General features: G+C 42.2%; 1 protein-coding gene across 1 annotated transcript in view; it reads right to left on the bottom strand.

The window, feature by feature from the left end:
• The window catches only part of LOC126878311 (A disintegrin and metalloproteinase with thrombospondin motifs 7-like), a 140,573-nt gene that overhangs the window by 91,491 nt on the left and 33,277 nt on the right, over positions 1–15,805 (bottom strand). The window lies entirely within an intron of this gene.

The raw sequence follows: 15,805 nt of genomic DNA, 5'->3' as shown, positions 1-15,805 counted from the left end.
TACAGAGAGAAAGCTTTAGCACGGTATTATACAATTTAAAATCGATACGTTGCGTTGCATCGGGAAAACTACTCTACTCTGGCAAATTTATCGCGATGAAACGGCACTTGCGACGTTCCCGACTCGTACAAGTAAACGTTAGCACGTTCGTTTTTCAAGGTTGCTCGGTGAAATTAGCATAGACACCGGGTATCGAGGAGATTTTCGACTCGCCTGGAGCAACGAGACGGGAATTTGGCCGAAGCTCGAGATGATGTTCCTCGTCGTCGATTTGCAAACGGTAGTGAACAGCGTCGTCGGGAATCCTATCCGCGGCTGTTCGATCCATGTAGAAGGAACGCTTGAAGTGATGAGGTATTCGATGCGACACGAACTTTCCATCCGACCTGACTTTCCTCGGGACCACGATCTCGTATCCGGCGCGCGTGCTACGCCCTTGAAAAATGAATCGTCGTTATCAGGCTGTCGCCTTCCTTCGATCGCGTCTCATCTCGTCGGGAACATCTTCCATCCGACTCGAATTCAATCAATTATTCCACGGAGAATACCAATTTTCGAGTGAAACTCCTTGCCGGAGGCGGCGGAATCAAGGAACCTCGACGTTTCCCTTCGCTTCCCTTCGGAATACGTGTCTGCCTTGATTCTAGGACCTTCTGAATTCCTTCATTACCATAATCAGCGTTATCATAATCATATATCATTGCTGGAGGTTCAGCGCTAATAATCGTATCAAATTAATACGAAGGTAGTAGCGTCGGTAAAGCGAATGCATAATTAACAACGTTAACATCCACGTTTACATAAAGCGCTTACCTTATACCGCTGTCGAATTACGTTAGATAATTAGCTTCAACTTTGATATTTGAACGTTGATCGAGCCGAGTCGATGATTAAACAAGACTCGCGACTACCGGCGTTTCTATAACGCGCCAGCTACGAGATAAGTTTTTCGTTTACCTAGCTTTGTCCAATGATATCTACATAGAAGGTAAATGCTTAATTCTCGTAACGAAGCAAATTAGAGCGTGGCCTACAAATTTTCCATCGTTTCACAATTCCGCAACGGTCGGGTTCGACATTTCCGATATTCAGTAATTTGCCCAAGCAGATCGAGTTTCCTCGAATCCTTGAATCGATCGCGGCAGAGCGCATAGAAATGCAGCGCTGTTTCGCGCTTCTCCAAGATATTTCTTCTAAGGGCATAACTCTGTTTGCGCATGCCACGCTTCACGACTACAATTTACGCGTCGGTTGTTCCGTGTTCGTTCGATACCTACATGCCGGCGTGTTTTGCGAAAGGCCGGCGACCTACTTCTGGAGTAGGCGGCGGAGCAACGAAAAATCTTGTACGCGAGAGAACGTGTTCGCTAATGAATCCGCTTTATCGCGAAAAGTGCCCTTCAGGGTTCAATTTCCTGGCCGCCGATCGCCGAGAAAATTTCATCAACCGCGCTTCGATATCTTTGATCTCTTTTTCTCTTTGTTAAGAAACCGGGAAAAGAGGAAAAACCGTTTTGCTGCGTGATATCTAAATAACGGTTTTTTTTAAACCGCGCAGCGCGTTTCTCGTCGCATGAAACGACTCAGAATCAATTAGCGAGATATTCAAGCAATCTACCTTCTTTATGTCGACTACGTACCTACTTTCATTCTATACGTTCGACGTACCAGCACAGGGTATTGCATTAGTTTCGAGTTGTCAAACGTCGAATTCGACGAGATTGGTGGCACCTTTGAGCGACTTATTATCTCAACAGCTTCAAATAGCAATGACAGTCTTTTTATTCAAACGCTATCCTATCTTTTTTTTTCATCGTCGTAATAGAAAAAGTTGTTATCCCTTGCAAAAACGAAGAATGATTCGTCGAGTAAAATTACGAATTTACAAAACAGGACGAGTCTAAATTAGCGCGTACTACGCGTACTCTGCTAACGTTTGAGCTTGCATATATGGAATACGTAATTTATCATCGGTATATTAACCGACGAAACTTTCTCGCGTTCGCGAACATTCGAAAGTTACGAACGTAAGTACATATGCCTGGAATCCCTATTTTCCACTCGGTCAAGAGTTTAATAACGTATCGATCGATCGAAGGAGCGAAAACATACGTTTGGCGTACTCGAGCCGTTATCGAAGCGAACGATTCACCGGCACGTTCTCTTGCGTCGAAACCGTCGAAAAATGTATTCGGATCGCGGCCAAGAAGCGGTTGCTCGGTGGACTAACTCGCAGAGTTGGAGTAGAGACGAGCCGCCTCTTCCAAGAACTTTCAAGTAGCTTCGAGAGGAGAAAATCGATGGAGCACGAACACGGAATGAACCGAACGAGCGACCGCATCATCGTTCAACCATCGACGCGTACTTTGCGCGATCACAGAAATATTTGAAAACCTCGTTTCTCTCTCGGTAACTCAACGCCAATGACTGAAAAGCGTGGCAAACGTATCTCCGCTTCGATGTAGAATTTTGATTTCGTTATCATTTGGGACAACGGTGCCGACAGCGTCGTGTAGCCGATTTTTCGGACACGTAGCCGCGTTGTTGCAACGCTTTTGTCCATCCGCGTAAAACTAACCAACGTGTCGCGATAAAAATAAAACGGAAATATGCCAGGCAAGAGGTACGTTTTAATTGCTGCGCTATGTGTGTATGTAGCGCGAGCGTGGGCCAAACGACTAACGCATAACTCGCTGGAGATTATACACCCAGTGAAAAAATTTCGTATAGAGGACACGTGTGTATACGTATAACAGCGAATTATTAAACTACGTTGGCGAGTATAAATTTACGAAGTAGATTGAATCGTATCTCGTTCGATTTTAAGATTTATCTTCGCGCGGTATCCCGACAGCGACAATTTGTCTGAAAACGTTACGTAACTCGTCAGAAACGATTAGGTTATAGGGATTATCGTTGTACGGACAAGAAAGGTAAGAACTTTCCAACGATTTTTTATCAGATAACGGCGGCAACGTGGAGAAACGCGAAGCGGAATGAGCTCTGATTGGAAGAACCATCGGGTTTCCATTCTTACCATGGCCGCGAAACCACGAAAAATAGTTGCCACGTTCTTGCGAGACTCGAAAAAACTCTTCTCTGATAGATACCAGACACTTTGTCTGACCGGAACGAGTCGACGGAGAAGAAGCTACAGCGCGATTCAACGTTGAATCACCAGATCTCGCGGTATTACTTTTTCTCGGCATTTCGCGAACACCCAAGATATACGATTCTGACGGAAAAGACTGGATCTCGGCCGCGAAGGCGATCGCAATAACGACTCCTCGTCCACCGGAAAAATATCGTGGAAAAAGATTTTTCAAGGTTTGCAAGAAACGTCTGTTCTTCGTCATTTCCCAACGAACGCTTACGATAAAAACTATATGGCGGGTGGTAGGACCGCTTTATGGCGTGTGACAACAAAGTTCTATCGATAGCGCAGTTCGAGAAAATAATTAAGAGGGAAGAATATCGTTTTGCTATCGATAAAGGTAAATCGTTGTTTGAGAAGATTTATTCCACGGTGTAATCCTTCGTGAAACGAATAAGAAGGGTATGTAAAGGAAAAGGAATCGTATGTAAAAATATTAATTTTACATCAACGTTATAACAGTAGATAAATTGAGAATAATTTCGGAATAGAGACCGTGAAATATTCGTTGTAACCTCAGACAACAACGCTCATGTAATGTAAAGAATGTGAAATGTTCTCTCTCCTAGAAATATTTAATCCTGAATATTTGTAGCCTTAATTAATTTTAATTAATTTGAAATCACGTTGGGAGATACGTTTGGTTACACTCGGCGACTGTGCATTTCAGCAAAAAGGAAGTTCCACTTTACCAGTTAGAGAGAAAACGCGTGGAAATTGAGCGACGATGTTGAATGCTGTCCTGGAATTTCGGAATACGAGAAATTTACAATGTTGTCTTTCCGAATTGCGTGTATTCCAAATTCCAACAAACGCCCGAAAGCACGTCAAAATAATTAGACGAAAAGCCAACGTCGTTTCGTGGTTTACGTTTACATCTGTTCGCAGTAGTATAATCAATGATTAGGAAGTCTAGCTGTACATATCCGTAATTATACTTTGATGGGTTTATATCTACTCGATATTAAGAAAGAAAATTACAAATGAAAAGAAAGGAAGATAACATATTTAAATTTCTCTTCGATCATTTACGTTTCAATCTTTTCAAGTTTACTTTCGTTTGGAGTTTCGACGAATTAGTTACCTCTCGATTCTCGACATTTGCTTACGAATATTCGTCATTTGTACTTTATTCTTATCGACGATGTTCTTTTAACAAATTTCACAGATAGAACGAATTACATTTTGCCACATCGATTGAAATTATCAGACGCACCGAGTCGACGCGACCCGGCACGACGCGACAAAGTACGTAATTACAGAAGAAAAATTAATTTCAAAATGCGATTGGAGAAATCAACGTAACGAGCTAGCCGATCTCTTGAAACTTGTATCGCGGCGCCGTATATCGGAATTCGGTGACACGCTTGGCAGAAACGCTAATGAGCAGTCGGATTGTTAAATTATTTTTTGCCAACGATAGAGGGATATCGTATTCGTTGCGTATGCAAGGCTGGTCGCGTACACGCGGCATGTTTCATCGATCGTTTCGTTGAAAACCGTTCGTCGTTTACATGGAACGTTTCGCTCTGACGAGTCGGAGTTCAAATTAAAACTATCGAAGCATCGATCACGGCGACATAACCAAAGCACCATTGATCGGATTTATGAAATTTCGCTTTCTGATGGTGGAAAAATACGTTACCCGTGTACACAGCGGCAAATTCTCCGCAGAGGAACGTAATGAACAGAAGGAAATAAACCATTGGGAGAATCGAGGAACGTTTAACCATTCTGATTTCTCAGGGACAATTTCGTCGTGACAGTCTTTCGCCGCTAAAGCGGATAATTCCACGGATGAGACTGGAAAAATAGAGACAGCTGCAGAGAGAAAGAGGAGACGAATCTTTGATGAAAAGCGCACCGCGTATCGATTTAAGAACAAAACGTTTCGATGTGTCGAATTGAACGTCGATGCAACTTCAAAGGAAAGAAATTTCGTTAAACGCGTTAATCGAGGCTGGGTTTCCGATCGCTAGACGATTCGTTGAATAATTCGTAAATAGTCTATTTCGATGGTTAAAAGCTCGACGCGGGGAAGTAGATCGTTAAGAAAGAAATCTAAGTAAGTTGACGATTAGTTGGAGGGTATAAAAAGCAGAAAAAAATACGAGAGTGAAACACAATGGATACGGAGATGCTCTTTTTGTCGGCCGATATTTAATTCCATTTTCAAAGCACGATTGTACACGTGGAAGAAAAAAGTTGGTTCGTCGAGCGACTACGGTAAAAGGCACTTCACAGTCAGCCTTCTAGGTGACTTACAATAGCCGTGTGATGCAATCTCCTTATCGTAAAGTTCAGATTAAAGCGGTAAAAAGTTTTATACTCCCGACCAGAAACTTCAGTTGCTCGCAGCAACTCTTTCCCACCGAGCGGCTCTCCTTGTTTCTTCCTTTCTCTTTCCCTCGCCTTACGTCGCTTCTTTACGTTTATCTTTTTCTCCTGTGTCTGAACGGGCTTCTTTGTTTCAAAACTGCCACCACTATATTTTCAAGCATTTCCCTTCATTCCCCTTGGAAGAGACGTAATTACGTACGATACGGACGATTAATAGCGAAACCAGAATCAGTGCTTGGTGTATCGTTATTGCGGTTCCGTGGACGCTGTTTCCCCGTTCCCGGGATCTAGTTTTTCACATTTACCGAGCCAAACTCGTCAGACCACGCTGCTTTTATTTCCGTCCCGTTCTCGAACCAAGGCTCTCGGCATCGCTAATTAATGAAATTTCGCGCGAAAGACGGGCGATGATAAGACTTTCGAGGTGGTGCGCGACAACGCCCAAAGAATTACGTTTTAGCAATGTTTTCTTCGTTATTCTGTCCCATCGATCTAGAAATCCCTGTGCGCTTATTCATTCGCCATTTCGTTTCGACGATCCTGCGACACGTTCCACTCCTTGACGAGGATCCTTCCCTTTCCGTTTCCTTCTCTGCTCCCCTTTGTCTATTTTCAAATAACGAATAGTCTTTCACTTTATCGCGTCGCTATTTCTCGCAAGTAGACGAAATTTTAATATATCTAGAAAGACAGGAATATGCGCAACAGCAACGGGAAACTGTCGATAGAGAAATTCAGAGTGCTTTGTTCGCCCGCAGACGGCTTGTATACTCGAAAGTGTTGTGTAAAAATAAAACTGCCGCCTCGTAGAGGACGAGCACCGTGTTTCCGATGCTTTGCACAAGGGAAAAAACAATTTGAACTGCGAGAGGGTGAAAGTTGATTGTTTTGAGAGATCGTTGGCATTGTTCTTATGGCCGCGAAACACTCGATATGTTCGATCGTTTCACCGAAAATTCGAGTTCCAGTAGAAGTCGTCGAGCGAAACCCTCGTCGAACGTGTTGCCGTGTTTTAATTAAAATCGGGCTTTCCGTCTCTAAAAATATTTCTTCACGAGTCATTGCAGTCGGAGCTTAGTTGCGGGCAGACTCCATCGCCAAGGTAAAATTGGTTGGCCGATGGTTGGAATTAAAACTGAACGTAATTAAATAAATATTAGAATTAATTAATCATCCTAAACGAAATACTCACAAGATTCTAATACTTGTGTCCACCTTTATTATATCGATTGAATGGATAAATGGTTGATTAGAGGAGAAATCGCTAGGCTATTAATCTTTTCGAATTTAACGCGAAAGAAAATATACAGGGTGGTTGGTAACTGGTGGTACAAGCGGAAAGGAGGTGATTCTACGCGAAAAAAGAAGTCGAAAATATAGAATAAACATTTTTTTTAATTTTTTTTTTTTTAATTTTTCCATCGAGACAACGATCTACAATGAAAACTTCTCGAAAACAAAGCCTCGAACGAAAAATTTTTATTGTATATTTTCGACTTCTTTTTTCGCGTAGAATCACCCCCTTTCCGCTTGTACCACCAGTTACCAACTATCCTGTATAGTAATACGTTGGTGTAAGAGAGTAGATTAGATGTATATGTAAGTATTGAATTTTATACGCGCGATAAAATATGGCTGTTAAACGAGCAAAGATGTATGTATAAGCAGGACATACGTATGAGAATACGAAGTCAAGGAAAAAGGATAACTCGTAGATCTTCGGAAGAAATATCTAAAAAGATAGAATACTTTTCTTATTACGATACTTTTTCGTTTCTCTAACCGTAGAAGAAGAAACCTGACATCCAAAGGAAGGATGAATGGCAATCGTTAGTATAGACAATTTTTTCCAAGTGTTTAGAGGTTTAACTTTAGTTTGGGACACTTTATACAAAATATTTTAGATACAAATGACGGCTTTAAGAAAATCGCACATCCTATTGGAATTACTATGTTTTTGACCTTAGATCGATTAATCTTTGTAGTGCTGGTTTTCACGGTGATATAGCTGTAAATATGTCAATCATCGCGATCATTTTTCTTAAAAAGAAAATGCGATTAATCATCTTTTCGGTTAAAAAAATCCCCGATTTTTCGATCAATCAACACGACAGTACGCGCTAAAGAGAAAATTTAATTAATCGATGACTATATTTTTCGGCAAATATATGGATTCGCAAACGTATGAATATGCTAAAGGATTTTCTCTGTTGGAAGACCAGTGATTAAGCGTCGAACCCCTGTACTGCTAAACGTTCCACGTTAATTAAACATCGACGGTGGTATTTATTTGAATAATCTACTCACATCGATACATCGTACGACATTAACATATTTGCCTTTCTACGAGTGTCTACAAAACGTACCACTATGTATCGAAATATGTTTCTCACCTAAATTTACGTCTGGAGGTTGTTTGCACGTCGTTCATATGTTATCAATAATACTAAAAAAGGAATTACGTTTAACGATACTTCATTTCTTCTATCGAATCAACGTACTTACTCTTATTCCGACATCGTTCGTCTTCCCGTTATAAATCGGAAGAGTCTGAGTTAATTTGTTAGCGAGCTATTCCAAGGAAAGCTGCGCTCTCATATCAATCATTCCGAAGGTATAAGTCACGCAAGCACGGCAGAAATTTGCGGATTCGTATTTCCATCAAAGTGCTTCCTTCCCTCAGGTTTTTTCCGGCCGTGCTTCCGGGGTTTAAGCGTACGACAAGCATCTTAAGACGAAAAGCATTCGTAAAATGAATCCGCGCGGTATGGTGCGACGAGAACCAAGAAGAATCGGGAAGGTGGTTCATTTTTTCAAATGGAATCAACCAGGCAGGAAAAGTAGGTGGCTCGAACGACGGAGTCTAGACGGTTCGTATGCAAATCCGAAAAAAAAGACGGGATGGAGCGTAACGGAAACGAACTGAACGCCGCGTCGCGCGGCGCTGACAGTCAACTAGAATCACCAGCCATATCAACCAGTGACTTATTATATTCGGAATAATAATAAGGCGGTGCAGCGGTTGCATTCTCCGGCGCACCGACGGAACTTTTAGCAATTCAAACTATCGTTTGGGCTGGTTGTTTTCTTCCACCGAGTAAAGAGGCTAACTCGACGGACTTTTCGTGCCGCGGAAGGAAAGCTAGAATCCGACCGCGGATTTAAACAGGATGTTCGATAAACGTCGTGACCTCTGTACCAGAGAAAGCTCTCGTATCTAGTAACACGAAACCGACGCGTCGCTCCCGGCAACCTTTCGCCAAGCTTTTGCGTTTGCCTAGCCTTTTTACTTTTTCCATCCGTCGTAACTCATATTTTTCGCGATAATTTCGAATTACTTTGGAATCGCGCAATAGCATTCTTGAAAGATACGGATGACGTGGGAAAAATGTGCGTCGAAACACGACAACAACGCGAATAAGCTTGATTTACCATACAGCGTCGTGTATACGGTCTTACGATTATCGGCAGACGTCGTTTATAAAGAAATTACAAGACTCCCTAATGCGAAATTTCAATTAAAGTTCTTCGCGTTTATCCAACTACCACCCTTCTACTTATAGAAGTAGGAAGAACGCGATAAAAACGTTTTTTAATATCCTATAGAGAAATTGCTCAAATATTCCATGTATCAAACCGGCGACCACGAAATTTTTAAGTCGAATAACTTTCCTACGGAGTTGCGGCAACAACGTTCTTCGTCGTCGAAAAGAAAGGAACTGAAAAAAATTAGGTCGAGCCTCGGCGAGTCTAGCATCCATCTGCGCGTTTCAGCGGCGCTTTACATTTAAAAGATATCTCAGACAGACTGTTCCGGAAGGAACGGGGACAGGATGTCGCGGAAAGAAGCACCGAAACAGAAGATACACCGCTGGGAAACAGACGTGTTTCGAGAAACTGCGCGACCACTCCATTTCCTTCCTTTATTCCTTCTTCCGCAGACGAGTGCCGCTTTTCTGATGAGTCCAACCGACCGCAACTCCTCACCGTACCTCTAAGTATGTACTTCCAGGAACCTTCGGTTAAAATTCCAATTCCTTTCCGCATCGAGTGGCAAACCGCGTCTCGTACCGTATTCGCGCGCTTTCGGTGCAACGTGATTACATATTTCCACTCCACACTCTCGTTTCCTCTAGTTAGCTGTTCAGCGTTTTCCTGTTTGTTCGTTTTTCTACCGAGTTTTGCGGATAACATAAATAATTAAAAATTTTGCAGAAAAAACCGATTTATGTTGAAAATCCATGTAAAATCTGATCAGTCAACGTTATTGCTAAAAAATTACATACGATACGAACGCCGTATTCGCGCTGTTATTTCAAAAACTACCTTTCCGACGCGTTGCCTCTCTGAAACGCTAAATATTCAACGTAGGCTTTAAGTCGATTTTGATTCTTCGTTTATTCGAGACCATCGATTTCTTCGAAACACCTGCGTAATACAGAAACAAATAGTTCGCACGACAGATATACGCCAAATGCTACAAGTTCGTCCGTTTGTGAGACTACAGTTTGATGATGCGTCGTACGATATTTACGAAAATATGTCGATACCTTCGGATCGAAATGTCCATTCGTCGACGAACGAACAAATTTCTCGCGAGATGATAAAAGAACGAAGATTCTGCACTGTCAGTCGTTCGCCAATGGCGGGTCGTCGATGAGGTAGCCATTATCGTAAACTGTGGATTCGGCCTGGCGAATTTACGAAGATTGAATTAAATTGTAACTTCCTCGAGGAAATACTACGAAGAGAAAGAAAGAATACCTGGACGAAAGGAGAAAAACGAAAGATGTAGAATAGCGGAAATACCTATGTATTCTCAATAGTCTTATACAAAGTGTTTATTTTCTACTGAAATATATTTTGTTTCATGTCCAGACTTCGAATAAACAAATAATCATGAGACTTCAAATTTCCTCGCGGAGTTAATATCTCATACAAAGCGATAATTGACAATCGATAATTGATAACCGAATCAGTGCCAGCGCTAACAGCGAGGAATAAACGGAAACATCGTTTTATGGAGCACTACGTTTCGTTCTACGGAACGTATTCAAAATTGTGGTCTCGTAAATCGGCGTTAGCCTTCCCTGCGACTCGACGATTCTCGACATTCGCCACCCTCTCTTGGTCGTTATCTCGGTAGTTTCATGGCGTTAGGTTAAACGAAACCGTTCGATAAGGTCGTGGGATTTAGCGACGAAGGCGTTTCAACGAGAGGCGTCCAACGTCCATCGATTTTCGATTCTCGCCAGTGATTCTTTTTTTCATTTTTCCTTCGATTCGTTTCATTCTCTCGAAATAAGTACGAATTTATATCAACGACACAAATCGAAGTATGAGAATACCATATTCTACGTTTCACAACACAATTAAATAGTTTACCGGACAAGATAAAACCACAAAGGAGCAGAGCCACGATGTTTTGATTTCAAGCAGAGGTTTACTCAAAAACTAATATCGATGCATCGGATCGGATTTTAAAGAACGAATCGGACGCTGGTTAAAAATTCTGTTCGAACGAAAACATTTGGCGGTTTCCTAGTTTCGATGCGCGTTCCCCGTCGTCATCGTCGTCGTTTTTTTTTCATGCAATTGACCGATCGAACCGGCAGATCGAGAATTCGGAAAACAATGTGCATACAGAGCGAGCCATAAATGGGAATCGCGTTTTTAGTTACGCAGCGTTTTTAATTACGAGCGCAGCAGCTGTCGCAAGCGATTCGAAAGGCGATCGCGGAGACTCGACCAATCAGGCCGGAAGATCGCGTCGCGTTTGATAGTTCGACGACCGATCCAGAAGACGGATAAACATCCGATATATGCGAGAAATGTAAATTTCGGCACCATCTGCCATGCTCGGCATCAGGGATAGTTCCGATATCGGGGTGAACTTGGTCGTCCCATTACAACGATGTCGAGCGGTCGATCGATCGTTGCGCGTGTAGTTGTTTCATCAAACTTTTGCCACTGTTTTGTCGTTTGTAGCCGCTGCTCAAAATTCATTTCACACTTTGCACGAAAGACGGCGATCCATAAAAACAGAGGAAAGATCGGTACCCCGGCCATCAGGGAAGATTAATGACCTGTGCGATTGTACCAACGGTACATACGTATTAAGACAAATTAACTATTAATTCTAGAAATAATCGTTTGAAAACTAATCGAAGCGTGCCATATTATTTTAGTTTGGTGGGGTTTATAAACTTTTGGAAATATCTCGGACCGTCGAATTTCTCAAAAGTTCCACGGAGATTAAGGGATTGCAAGTTCTTAATTGGAGTTTTCGCGAACATCGAAAACAACGAAAATATGCAACAGCCCAAAATGGCGACTCGAGTATAGTACGCTCCATTCTACCCCACGAACGGATATCACCGGGAAAGTAAGGTGAATTGAAAAACTTTGAAGAAACTTCCTCCGGTTTAATTCCAGATTAGGACCGAAATTACCGACCGCGCTCTTTTTCAGCTATAACTTAGGATGCATCTAGCTGATTTACTGCCACGAGAAGGTTAACGTTCACATTTACCAAATGCGGTGTCAAGAAGAACGATCAACTTCCTGAACGAGTTTGCCAGCAATACCAGTTAATGTTTTATTTTCTACGTCGACTGCATAATTCAAAAAGGCATTCGCTTCGACTTGTTCGTCATTTTATATTGTAATTTGGTTGAAAAGGTCCCCGGGTGGCTAAATTTTTGAATCATTAACATTTTTGCAACTTTTAACGAGCACAGTCTTCGTATAATCGCTTGAATTATTTTTACAAAATAATTATCGTAATTAAAAAACGTAAGTATATTCTACGAGTTCTTTTTACGTACGAGTACGAATACGAATGAATCGTTAGAAGGATAATACATATTGGTGGATAATACGTATAACAATAATGTATAAGGACGTTGTTAAGTCTTGGATTTTCGTAATTTTTTTCGATTATTTAACACGTAATGACTACTTCACTACAAATACAATTACACACATTCTGATTCCTTTTTTTTTAAATATCCAATACATTTTGATTACGCGATATAGAACGGAGACAATGGAAAAATTTCGACGAATGAAATTTTGTTTGCGATGGACAGAATTTTGGAAAATTTATTACGGTCGAGCAACATTAAAACGCGTTACAGTGCACTTTTTACAAGCTGCTAACAAGGTTCGAATTTTTAACGAATCGTCGTTGTTGTTCCAGGATCTCGTCTCGCGAGTCTGAAATATATCAGGCGAATCGCCATTGTCAGGCGAGTAAAAATTTTCTTAATGCATCTGCCTACCGCGATGCTCGAACGAAACTGCTCTCTGCGATCAATCAACCTCCATTGCCCAACACTTGCGCTTCATTTCACAGGACCTTGGCCAAAACACGAATTAGACACCGGAAATACCGCTGTGTATAATATCGTATAATCGGAATTGAAACGCGAGACACGGTCGGAATTCATCGAAACAATCCGGGTATCGCCGTCGCTGGCAGAACAATTTTTTCATAACGGAAATTTCCATAAGTTGTAGAGTTATTTCTGCAAACTTGTTCTGTCTGAACGCGGTTTCAATGTAAACTGCGTAGAACGAACTTTTATTTGCAGAAACATTTTTCATAGAAGTTGGATAAACAGGAACCTTCTTTTTTAGTTCGCGTGCCAAATATCGAACAAGAAGCTATCTCTTTCTTCAAATTTAGTATTTTAGTTTTATTTCTGCTTATAAATCGATCTCGAATCACTACGCCGCGTCGTGAATAGTTTCCAGGGAAATATGTAACTTGTCGTTCGATCGCGATATCGGTAAACGCTTAATGAAGCTTTATCGTTCGGTTGCTACGCTTCACACGGCGACACCTTAATTAACCGATTATTCCTCAGGTTGAAGCTCGCATCGACAACGGCCCACTTAATTGTTTTACCGAAAACAATTTTGTTTTCTTCGTTTTTTTTTTTTTAAACGTAAACGCTATTTCGAACGAGGTCCAATTAATTAAAGCAGGATATCACGGTTCGCGTTCAAACAATTTGAAACAATTTGCGATTAAGTGTCATATTCGGTATAAATATCGTAGCAGACAGAGAGTACGGACGAAGCGTTCTAACTGTCACGTAATTGAGGAATTTTATTAGCTACAACTCAATTATTGCATCGACTGTCATTGTCGTCCTATTTCAACGTCCGATCGTACGCAACCGGCCACTGATGACACATTTTGCGTGTATTTGACGCGTTTTAAAATTGTCACAATATCATCGAGTACTATTAGGGCTGTTGCTAGAACGACGCTTAAAAGGAAATAAAAAAGGAAATGTAACAAATTACAACGTTATACTCGCATTTTAACCTACTATAAACATTCGTTTAATAGCCATTATTTTCCGTTTCAACGTGCCTTTAGTTCCACAACGTAGCTATCCTATAAAAATGTATTTGGTTCCACGAAGCTGACGAATATCGTCGGAAGAGCGTGTCTAATGTCGAGCGTCTTTTTCGCCAAATGACATCGTCCGTTAGGTAGCCGAGCGTCGATTTACGCGAGCGTTTCCTTTTTTCATGTTGGATCGTGATTTTGTACGTGAAGTCACGAAATAGCGGAGCAGAGGCGTCGACGTGAAGGCAGAAACGGGCAGAGCGAACGAAGAGACAACGCGATTCGTGGGAAATGATTCGTGGATCCATTTCACTGAGATTTGTACCTCCATTAAAGTTCTCGTTCTCATCGAACGGAGAAGTTCCAACAGCAATTTCGCTGTTTTTTCTATTCATTCGCAGTTGTCCGAAAATCGATCCGACGACTCCATTACATCGGTCCTCTGTTCGACCAATTTCAGCTTTGATGGCCGAGTGCTACCTACATATCGAAAGCTCGGTCGAAAATCGTAAGATTCGGTTTATCGGACTCGAATTTAGATTTTAGCTGTTCGCTGAACTTCCGTTCGTGTCGCGCGAAATCATATCCGTTTAATTCAAACGGAATTAGAATCTTGCCGTAAATTCTCTGAAAGCCTTCATATTTACGTCTGTACCATAGAGTCGTAGAGAAACGTAAAAGGTTTCCGTAGAGTTAGCAAGTTCGTAACAAGGCCAATTTGGGAAGTAAATCCGATCATGTCCGGATTAGGTATTACCCATCGATAGAGTCGTGTTGCGGGTCTGCTTCGATCCGTCCTTTCGAAAAAGAATTTACTTTGCAATTTAGTGTTACCTTGTTAGAGAAAATCGTGTTTTCGTTTGCCGCGGAACGGCGGATTATAGTTTTCCGAATTTCGTAAAAAACATCGCGCCTTGGCGCATTTCGATTCCCCTCGTCGCCGTCGAAAAGCGTCGCTAGGTCGATCGCCGGAAACGAAATTCATTAACGGCAGAACGATTGCGAAACACGCGGCGCTACGATTTCCCTTTATGCTCGAACAACGGGATTCGAGCGGCGACGATAATCCTCGTCATAATTTAATTCACCATCGACAGAGTTTTCGCCAACGAATGAGTTGTTTACACGAAATCGCGGATCTTCGATTTTCTATCTGTCGTAACGTTGCACGCGCGCACCTCGAAATCGTCAGCGCCACGCGATTCGCGTAAAATCAAAGATTTGTAGTAACGAAACTACGAATGCGCGCGCGCCGCCGTGGCAAAAAGCTGGAATTTCGGTTTCAGCAGGCTCGTAGCGCGTGCGCTCGTTTGGCTGCATTTAACACCCCTCTTTGTCGTCGCGATGGTACTCGATTAATTCTACTTGCCAGCAAATTAATAGTTTTCTGCGCTAATTGAGTTTACAAATGGAAGTCAATTCGTTCTCGCCGCTCCACCGCTACTTTGTCGAAAAAATTCATTTTCGAGCTCCTAGATTTTTCGCACGGCCGTAAAAGATTGATTTTGGCGATTCGGGGATCGCTCGATCGATCGAAACCAGAGCTAAATACGCGACAACCGGCAATTATTCGCTACTCTCGCGAGTTTCGAATAAATGGCTTAGAAATTCGAACAGACGATCGTCCTGTCTCGCAGTGGAACAAGTCACTCGTATTCGGAAAGTTCGTCGAATATGAAATTCACTTTCGTGCGATTCCAGACAACGACCGACGAAACACTGTTTTCGTTCCCCGAGTGGATTTGCGTACGACGTACGTGCGTTTAGTGGTACTCGCGAACCCCTTTGTTAGTGCGAGGGTGAGACGCGTCGTCATACTCGACGCAAGTGCAGGTACTCGACGATTCCATCGAGTCGCTTCTCGAAAGAAGAAACTCGGTCCCTCCGGAACGCAGGCAACTCTTCGCGTTTCGTGCGTGCGCGTCACCGTCACCACGCACCGTCTC

Source organism: Bombus huntii, chromosome 2 (genome assembly GCF_024542735.1).
Source record: "Bombus huntii isolate Logan2020A chromosome 2, iyBomHunt1.1, whole genome shotgun sequence".
Taxonomy (NCBI): domain Eukaryota; kingdom Metazoa; phylum Arthropoda; class Insecta; order Hymenoptera; family Apidae; genus Bombus; species Bombus huntii.
The sequence above is the reverse complement of the archived record's forward strand: the minus strand, read 5'-3'. Positions and strand labels throughout refer to the sequence as shown.